The sequence below is a fragment of the Myotis davidii genome, unplaced genomic scaffold (assembly GCF_000327345.1).
Source record: "Myotis davidii unplaced genomic scaffold, ASM32734v1 scaffold29, whole genome shotgun sequence".
NCBI classification, from domain to species: domain Eukaryota; kingdom Metazoa; phylum Chordata; class Mammalia; order Chiroptera; family Vespertilionidae; genus Myotis; species Myotis davidii.
In genome coordinates this window covers 123689-134199 of record NW_006302850.1, presented here as the reverse complement: position 1 = coordinate 134199, position 10511 = coordinate 123689, and the positions used below count along the sequence as shown (strand labels likewise).

At 36.8% G+C, this 10511-nt stretch overlaps 1 pseudogene; it reads right to left on the bottom strand.

Annotated features, from left to right (window-relative positions):
* Positions 1 to 1235: 1235 nt before the first annotated feature.
* LOC102757207 overlaps positions 1236 to 10511 on the bottom strand; it is a 33612-nt pseudogene continuing 24336 nt past the window's right edge.

The following is a 10511-nucleotide window of genomic DNA, read 5'->3' as shown; positions in this document are numbered from 1 at the left end:
CTGACTGGTCAGTGTCTATGCCAGTCAGTGTCTCTGGGCCTATCAACGGGGCCTGATCAGAAAGGCAGGACTGAGCCCTGGTGGAGGCCTGGAGAGAAATGGAGGTGGGGCTGTTGGCCAGGCCTGGAGAGAAAGAGAGGCAAGTTCTGATCAACAGCTGCCACAGAGGCTACGGATCAGACCCTGCCTCTCTCTCTGCAGTCCTCTCTCCGGGCCTGATGCATAGCCCCCTAGTCAGTCAGTGCTGGGTCAGGGCAGTGGCCCCAGTCTTTCATGTGACAGAGAAATGAGTATCTAATGTCCTTAAATGTATTGACATAACAATACATATTTTACTATGCATTATATGTACAGTTAAAGTTAAAGACAGTTTCTGACCAATGAGTTTATCATAATTATGAATTACATCTGGATAAGAGAATATTCTTTTTATTTTTTTAGATTATATTCATATATTTCTTCTGATTTTTAATTACATTTATTCGGGTGACATTGGATAATAAGATTATACCTGGCAACCCAGCACTGACTTCCGGTCTGGTCAAGCCTTTGGTCATAATGGTTGTTATGACCCTGGCTCTTTATTATATAGATTACTTTTTAAATTATTATTTCTAAAGTTTTACATATGTCTTCTTTTTCCCCAATTGACCCCACCTGGCCATTCCTACCCCAGGCAAGCCCCTACTGCCCCAGTATCTGTGTCCATTGGTTATGCTAATATGCATACATACAAGTCTTTTTGTTGCTCTCTAACCCCCACCCCCATTTGTCTCTGGATCTATTCTTGTTCATCAAATTATTTTGATCATTATATTCCACATATGAGTGAGATCATGCGATATTTATGTTTCTCCAACTGGCTTATATACTCTGATTTCTCTTCAGATCACATAAATCTTTTGCCTTTTACTTGATTACTTTTTATGTAATAAACCTACTTTTAATTGGAATATCAATGTACCCAAGCTTAAAAGAAAATTACATGGTTCGGCTGGCATGGCTCAGTGGTTGAGCATCAACCTAGGAACCTGGAGGTCACGATTTGATTCCAGGTCAGGGCACCTGCCCAGGTTGTGGGCCCCCAGTGTGGGTGTGCAGGAGACAGCCAATCAATGGTTCTCTCTCATCACTGATGTTTTTATCTCTCTCTCCCTCTTCCTTCCTCTCTGAAATCAATTTTAAAAAAAGAAAGAAAGAAAACTACATGCCCCGCCTTCTTTGCTTGAGGGTGGTTATGTGGCACTGGTCTGGCCAGTGAAGTCTAGGAATTCCTGGAGATGGCTTCCAGGAAAGTTCCTTACAAGGAACTGGTTCAGCTGGAAAGCACCCTTTGGCTCTTTGCCTTTTCCCTTCTTCCTTCCTGAAACAGCCATTATGGTGAAAGTCCTAGATGTAAGGAACATAACACAAGGGTAATGGAACAGAAAATTGCAAGGAGCCAGCATTTCTGAGGACACCATGTGGTGTCCATACCATATCTATAATCTAGACTCTGGACTTCTTTCATGTGACAGAGAAATGAGTATCTAATGTCCTTAAAAGTATTGACATAACAATACATATTTTACTATGCATTATATATACAGTTAAAGTTAAAGATAGTTTCTGACCAATGAGTTTGTCATAATTATGAATTACATCTGGGTAAGAGAATATTCTTTTTATTTTTTTAGATTCATATATTTCTTCTGATTTTTAATTACATTTATTCGGGTGACATTGGATAATAAGATTATACCAGTTTCAAGTATACATATCTATGATATATGATCTGTATATTTCATTGTGTCTACTGCCTAAGAGTATTTTCAACTGTCCACTTATAGAATTGTTTAAATCAGTTTCACTATTGTTGCTCTTAATTTAGGACTATTCCTGATCACCAAATATGGTAGAGAGAAAAAGGCCAGAAAGTTATGTCTGAAAACTGAAGTTGCTGCTCTACAGAGTTAGATATTGATACATTGCTATAGAACCCATTTTAACATATATAGTTACCAAATTCCAGGAAATAAACCCAAAATACACTTCTGCAGTTCTGGCTAAAAGATGAAGCTCTTTTACTGTCTGCTGACATCCACTTAGGAGAGATCATTTTTTGGTATATAATCTATTGATTTTTTTATTGAAATACTAGAGGCCCAGCACATGAAATCATGTACCAGTAGGGTCCCTAGCCTGTGATCAGGGCTATCTTCTGCCCGCCCGCCAGTCCCCAGTCCCACCCCACCAACAACCCCCTCCCAATTCTCCATGGTTCCCAGATTGCAGCATGGCTCAAGTTCCCAGGAGCCTGTGGGCCAGGGGGAGGGACCAAGAGGTTGGCCGTTCCACCTGCTTGCCAGTCTCGCCCCACCACCACTCACCTCAGTTCGCCATGGTTCCCTGTTCACCATGGTGCGATGGGTGCCTGTAGACCGGGAGGGAGGGAGTGATTGAGAGGTGGTCAATGCACCTCATGGCGACTGGTCGAACGGTCATTCTGATCATTATGCTTATGGTCACTGGTGTTTTATTATATAGGATATGATAAATAGCTGCAGAGGTAGATAGCAACCTAGCACATTTCTTTAATGTATTAAAAAAGACTGAATGGGAGACAAATAGTATAAGTACTTGAGTAGTATAGAGTAACACTTGAATGTTGGAACTGCAAAGAGAGATTTAGGTTGAGATAGTAATGACTAATGATGAAACAAAGATGAAAAAGACTGGGATCTGAAGGACATTGAAAAGCCAGTGGTGGTTTTTAGAAGCAAAGTTTAGCCCAGCTGGTATGGCTCAGTTGTTGAGCATTGACCCATGGACCTGGAGGTCATGGTTCAATTCCAGGTCAGGGCACAAAGGTTGTGGGCTTGATCCCCAATGTGGGGCAGGCACAAGGCAGCCAATCAATGATTCTCTCTCATCATTGATGTTTCTATCTCTCAGCTCCTCTCTGGAATCAATAAAAATATATTTTAAAAGAAGAGGAGAGAGAAGCAAAGGTTGAAACAATGGGGGAACTTTGTGGGGTTTTTTTGTAGGAGAAATATTTTTAGTTATATGAAAAAGGTAAACTAATGAGGGGACTGAAACATGGAGTATGCTAATATTTGAATGTAAACCGTTAATGCATTGACAACACTTTTAGAAATGAAAATAAGTACAATATATTTTAACATAAAATGGAAAAATGTGTACTGATGCACTGTGATATTTTTATGACTTACCAATAAATTTTTTGATACAGGGAAGTAACAGAAACATAAACCTGAGGCCCAGAATAAGTAATTTATTTTAATATATTTTTTTGTTGATAGTATAACAGATACCTCCCATCACCCCCTTACCTCCATTTTCTCAGCTCCTACCCTCCCCACCAGGACTTCACTACCCTATTGTCCTTGTCCATGTCAAATGCATTTATTGAGAACCTACTATGTTTCTGGACTCTGCTAGGCATCAGAGATTAAATTGTGAATTTAAAGATACAGTTTTTACCCCCATTGATTTTAGGTTCTAGTGTGGAAAACACAATAAAGAGATAAATGAGTATATGTCTAAGCAGAAAGTAACAGTGTCATATTTTCCTAACCTTAATTCAATGTACAGTAATCTCCCTTTATTGGTGGTAAATACATTCCAAGATCCCCAGTGGATGCCTGAAACTGCAGATATTGCCATATATACACTTTATAGCTTCGCTTTGGCATACCCGAATTTCCAGCATTACTACTCTTTGAGCTTTGGGGCCAATATCAAGTAGAATAGAGGTCACTTGGATACAAACACTGTGATACTGGACTGTTGACCTGAAAACCAAGATGATTACTAAGAGTCTGACTGCCAAGGGACTGTCAGGGGTGGGGGTATTGGGTAGTTTCTGCAAAGTGGATAAACTGGACAAGAGGATGATTTATGTCTAGGGTGGGACATAACAAGGCATGATAATTCATCATGGCATGAGAGTTCATCATGCTCACAGAATGGTACATGATTTGAAACTTATGAATTGTTTATTTCTGGAACTTTTCATTAAATATTTTCAGGCCATGGGTGACCATGGGAACTTAAACCACAGAAAGTGAAACTGCAGATAAGGGGGATTAATTTAGCTGTAAAAACACGGAATAAAATGAAGATAGGTGTGATTAGAAGAGAGAGGTCAAGAATGGAATATTTTTTAAGCACAAATCACTCAACAAATGCACTTGCTTCTGGCTATTAATGATGCATTTGGGCACCTTTGCCTTCACCTTCCTCGGTGGCAACAAAAGACGGATATTATCAGAAGAAGATGTAGAAAAAGGTAGACATACATCACAATATGAAAATTAATTTATTCTGTTTACTAATTATGTGTCAGTTTAAAAATTATAAACATGACTTAGAATGTAGACTAGTATCACCTGAATTGTTTAATTATGCTCACATGCAGCTTAAAATAGTGATGGTAATAATCCATTTGTCTTTTAGTTCAAGAAAACATCATTAAAAGAAGCACAAAGAAAGTGAACTATGCAAGGTCAAAGAAGCAGGATAATAGAGCACCATAGCTGGTTCACAGGTTTTTAAAGGTTTTTTTTTTTTTTTTTTTTTTTTTTTTTTTTTTTTTTTTGTGTGTGTGTGTGTGTGTGTGTGTGTGTGTGGTTTTTTTTTACTGGAAAAGAATTTCAAACAGATAAATACTTAAATACTGAAATAGCTCCCTTAGACAGCTCATCGTCATTACTTCTGAAGATTTCTCTCTCATCAGTACCTCATGGAAATGACAATTTCTAAACTGTCTGCCAACAAGTGTTAATTACTTTGGTAATCAAAACAATGCACTTGTTGATTTCCCTCCTGTATTTACCATTAAAAATGAAAACAGCTTTAACTTTTTTCTTTTAAAAGAAAATACAAACTCATTGGGAAAATACAGAAAACAAATAGCCATGTTATTCTTAATGGTTTTCTCCCATTGTGGGATTTCGGGTAATTTTTGCTTTCTTCTATTTTTTTTTCTGTATCTTTTCCCAGTGAGCCTATGAGTAAATAGGGTGGGTCCCTCTTTTTTGTTGTTCTAGTGCAAGAATCCCCCTTTTCTTGGGGCTAAGGTGAATATTTTCCTTTGCTCACAATGAATCTTTCTAAAACTGAGGCTACATTTTAACTTATGCATATTAACTAATACTCCATAGAGCCAAACACATAGTAGAAACTCAAGAAACAAAATTACTCATTGATTGTATTAAATACCTAGTTTCCTGAAAGTTTAAAGTAGCATTATCTTAAAAGAGATATGGTGCAAAGAATTCCATGATGAATTTCAGGAGTAGAAAACACTTCATAAGGTACCAGCCAATTTCATGATATTGTATGAGAAAAGATTGATTTGTTTTTTTTCCTTTCTTTCTTTCTTTCTTTCTTTCTTTCTTTCTTTCTTTCTTTCTTTCTTTCTTTCTTTCTTTTTTTATTAAGTTATTACATATGTGTCCTTATCCCTACATTACCCCTCATACCCCCACTCATACTTCCCTCTGAGGTTTGACAGTCTGATTGATCCAGAGACAGAGAAGCATCGACAAGATTGATTTGTATCGCTTTACATCAGAAAATCCATATCTATATATTTTATGTATATAATATTCATTTAGTTAATTGCTAAATTTTTCCAACAAACATAAGTGAGAATCTCTTTTTTAATTAGCTTTGTTCTTGCCCCACATCTGTTAAAGTATATCTACATGTTTTTGAGACAGGCTGTATACACACACACACACACACACACACACACAGGTCTAGGTGGGAGAACAAGAGAAAATTCTTCATTAGGGGCACTTCAAAAGCAGATGAATGCAAATGAACATGAAGCCAAATACAGTATGAAAATTGAAATTTATTAGCACACTTTGCATGAAGGTTTTTTTCAAAGCTTTGCTATGCATATGAAATGTTCCATTTTTATGCCTATATTTTCATTATTCAGTAATATGCATTACTTTCTGTTGTGCCCAAATATAAGTAGTAAAGCTGCTCAAAAAGTTTCACTGATCTTGGGTTTCACTTAGTCTTTCACAGTTGACCTGATCATTTAATTTCCACTAGAAAACTAATTCAATGGAAATGAGTAAGAATAATTAGAAAGAGAATAATTTATCATTGAATTATTCATTTTAGTGAGTATTTTTGCCACATTTGTCCATATTTGCACTTGTGGAATCAAATTTTATCATAAACACGAAATATATTTTATGTTAAAAGAGGTGGAATTTTTTAAAAATATATTTTTATTGATTTCAAAGAGGAAGGGAGAAGGAGAGATAGAAACATCAATGATGAGAGAGAATCATTGATCGATTGCCTCCATCACACACCCTACTGGGGATCGAGCCTGCAACCCAGGCACACGCCCTGACAGGAGTCAAACCTGGGACCCTTCAGTCTGCAGGCTGAAGCTCTATCCACTGAGCCAAACTGGCTATGGCAGATGGGAAATTTTAAAAGCCCCTCATCTACTCACCCATCTATCTAGCTATACATTATATATAGACATTTGCCTTGATTTGCTTTCTTTTTTAAAAAAGTACTTATAATATGTATTTAATTAGACAAGTAAAACATAATTTCACTCCTATTAAAAATAATTAAAAAAACAAAAAATCACACCGAATGTCTTAGTTTTTTTTTTTTTTATTAAAATTTCGGGATTACATTGGTTAATAAAAGTATATAGGTTTTAAGTGTACATTTCTGATACATCATTTGTATATTGCATTATGTGGCTACCACCCAGAGTTAAAACGTCTTCAATCACAATATATTTACCCCCTTTAGCTTTATTGTCCCCCCAAATCCCTACCCTCTGGTGACCACCATACTGTTGTCTGTGTCTATGAGGTTTTGTTTTTCTTGTTAGATCATATTTTGCTTTCAGTTTTATAACCAACATATGAGGGAAATCCCAGTTATTAACATTTTCTGACTGACTTATTTCACTTAGCATGCTATTCTCAAGGTCTGTCGATGTTGTTGCAAATAGCAGTATTTATTTTCTTTTTCTGTGTTTTTTTTCCCCCTCTAATTATATGAGGAAGTTTATTTAGAAAGTTACAGAGGTAGTAGATGTGAGCCAGCTGGGCTGTGTAGGCTCAGAAACAAGTTAAGAGGCAGAAGGAAGGGCCTTTGGAACTTAGGATAGAGAAAGGCAAAGATAACACCCCTTGGGAGGTTAAGAAGTGGGAGGGAAAGGTGTGGCGGTGCTCCTAGAGGGAGAGCACCACAAATGGCAGTATTTCATATTTTTTATGGCTGAGTAGTAATCCATTGTATATATGGACCCCATCTTTATCAAATCATCTATGGAAGGACACTGGTTGTCTCTGCCACTGTGGATGATAATGCTGCAATGAACAAAGGGGTGAATATATCATTGTAAAGTTTTCAAATTTGAGGGTAGATACCCAGAAGAGAGGTCCCTGGGTCTTATGGTAACTATATTCTTAATTTTTTTGAGGAACTGCCATCCTGTTTTCCATGGTAGTTGTACCAGTTTACATTCCCAGCAGCAGTGAATTAGGGTTCCCTTTCCTGCACAATCTCTCCAAAACCTGTTATGACTTGTCTTGTTGATAATAGCCATTCTAACAGGTTTGAGGTGGTATCTCATTGTGATTTTGATTTGCATGTCCCTAATAGCTAGTAAAGTTAAGCATCTTTTCATATTTCTGTTGGCCATTTGTATTGGGAGAAGTGTTTGTTCCTTTTGGTCAACACTTATCTCCACTCTAACTTCTGTAGGAGTAACCATGTTTTCAGACCAGAGCATAAGTAATCAGATTTTTTTTTTACTGAAATGTATAAATTGCTTTGCAGATCATCTTGGAGGTGTCCCTCTGTTAGTACATATAGGCTTAACTCATTCTTTTTTTATTAATTTTTAAAGAGAGGAAGAAAGAGAGATGTGTTGTTCTGTTTACTTGTGCATTCATTGGTTGATTCTTCTGTGTTCCCTGACTGGGATTGAACCTGCAGCCTTGAAGAATCAGGACAACTGCCTAACCAGCTGTGTTACATGGGCATGGCTTAACTCATTATTTTTAACCGATGAAGAACATTTCAGTTAGCCTACACATAAGTTTTATTAAACCATTTTCCTATTAGTAGATATTTACGATTGTTCAAATGTTACACCATTACAGACAATGCTTTCGTTATAGTCCATGAGTATGCAAGTGTTTTTCTGGGATAGATATTAGTAAGTGGAACTGATAGTCATAGAGTACAGGCATAGTTAATTTTAATAGATATTGTGAAATTGCCCTTTAAATGTTGGTACCAATTTACTTTTCCACCAGCAAGATATGAGTTCATAGTACCCATATCTTTTAGAAGTGCTGAAAAAAAGCAAATGCTATTTGTAGATTTTATGCATTGAACATATTCTCTGAGAGTGTGTTCTTTAGCTTTTCTTTACTTTGTTTAGATTGTTAATTTTTTTTAATTTTATAAGTTAAATACACTGGGACCTTGACTTACAAGTGTCCCGACTAACGAGTTTTTTGAGATACCAGCTGTCTCTCAGCTGATTTTTTGCATTGGGTTGACAAAGTAATTTGAATTAATGAGCTCCTTAATTAGCTCGGTCTCGGAACGAATTAAACTCGTAAGTCAAGGCCTCACTGTATATCAATCCTGTCTTTCAAGGTTTTGTGTTTTTGTTTTTGCCCCTGCTGTGTTATTTAAGAAAGCCCTCTAGCCTTACCTATCACAGGATCAGAATGCAAACTCTGGTTTATTTATAGTTTATTTTTAAAATGCATTTTGATGTGTAATCCACCTAGGATTTATTTTTTTAATGTGTATGGTAGAAATCACTGTGTGTGTGTTTTGGGGTTGGGAGAGTACAGTGGTAGGAATTGGGGGAATGCTTTGTGGCCTTCAGCTGAGCTTGAGTCTGTGCTCTCAGTGGGGCATAGTAAGCATTATATATGTATTTGTACTTGTTAAATTAAACAAAAAAAATAGTGTCCACAGGAAGAGAGTTTTAAGCAGACAATTGACTTGCAATTGTCATATACCTGCTTGACCAAGATGGTTGATGGATTTTGTGATTTACAGTTTTGGGGATGTATTAAACCCTCACTGTTGACTATCATAAAGAAATATAACAGGTTTGACCAGCAGCAATGAGAATTGTGGATGGATTATACACTTACTTGTCAGAAAATTATGAGATGCCAACTTAAAATCAAGAAGAATATGTATATATTGAAAATGGCAGTATTAATTGTTCTATCCCAATTTCTTTATTGAACACTTACAGTATGCCAGATGTTATAATAATTTAGAACATCAATGATGAGTAACAGTCCATTTGCTGAAGGCTTTTGAAGTGAAATGGGTTAATTCTTCTGAGTATGCAAATGCATGTAATACAAAGTGAATTACATGTTGGCCTAAAGAAAACATAAACAAAGGGCTGTAAAAGATTATAAGTGAGAATAATTACACATGTAAAGATGTCTTTGAGTAGATAGCGTTTGAAATGAGTTTTGAATACAAAGGTGAAAATGAGGGGCATGCCAGGCAAGGGATTAATGTTACCTAAAATAGAGAGACAGAAAATCCAAGGATGCAAAATCAAAAGCTTTGGCAGAAATATAGGGTATTGCACCTATGAACACAGTGAGAGAGAATATGGAAAAGTTTAATATATATTTTAGATCAAATGCCATTGTGAGGGGATTGTACTTAACTTTGTAGGAGACCATGAATGTTGAAGAGGGAGATGTGTCATCCAACCTACTTTTTTAAAAATTTAAATTCTTCATTGTTCCATAAGTCTCCTTTTTCCCCCATTGACCTCTTCCCAGCTGCCCCCACCACCCAGCACATGCCCTTACCACCCTCCCCGTCTGTGTCCATTGGTTATGCTCATATACATGCATACAAGTCCTTTGGTTGATCTCTTACCCCCTCACCCCCTGCCTTCCATCATAGGTTGGACAGTCTGTTCGATGCTTCTATGACTCTGGTTCTATTTTTGTTCATCAGTTTATGTTGTTCATTTTATTCCACAAATGAGTGAGATCATGTCATATTTATATTTCTCTGACTGGCTTACTTTGCTTAGCATAATGCTCTCCAGTTCCATTCATGCTGTTGAAAAGGGTAAGAATTCCTTCTTTTGACAGCAGTGTAGTATTCCATTGTGTAGATGTACCACAGTTTTTTAATCCACTCATCTGCTGATGGGCACTTAGGCTATTTCCAAATCTTGGCTATTGTAAATTGTGCTGCTATACACATAGGGGTGCATATATCCTTTCTGATTGGCATTTCTGTTTTCTTGGGATATATTCCTAGAAGTGGTTACTGGGTCTGCCTATTGAGTATGATATTGGCTGTAGGTTTGTCATATAAGGCTTATATTATGTTGAGGTATGAACCCTCTATTTCCATTTTTCTAAGGGATTTAATCAAGAAAGGGTGTTAGATTTTGTCAAATGCTTTTTTCTGCATCACTTGATATGACTATGTGA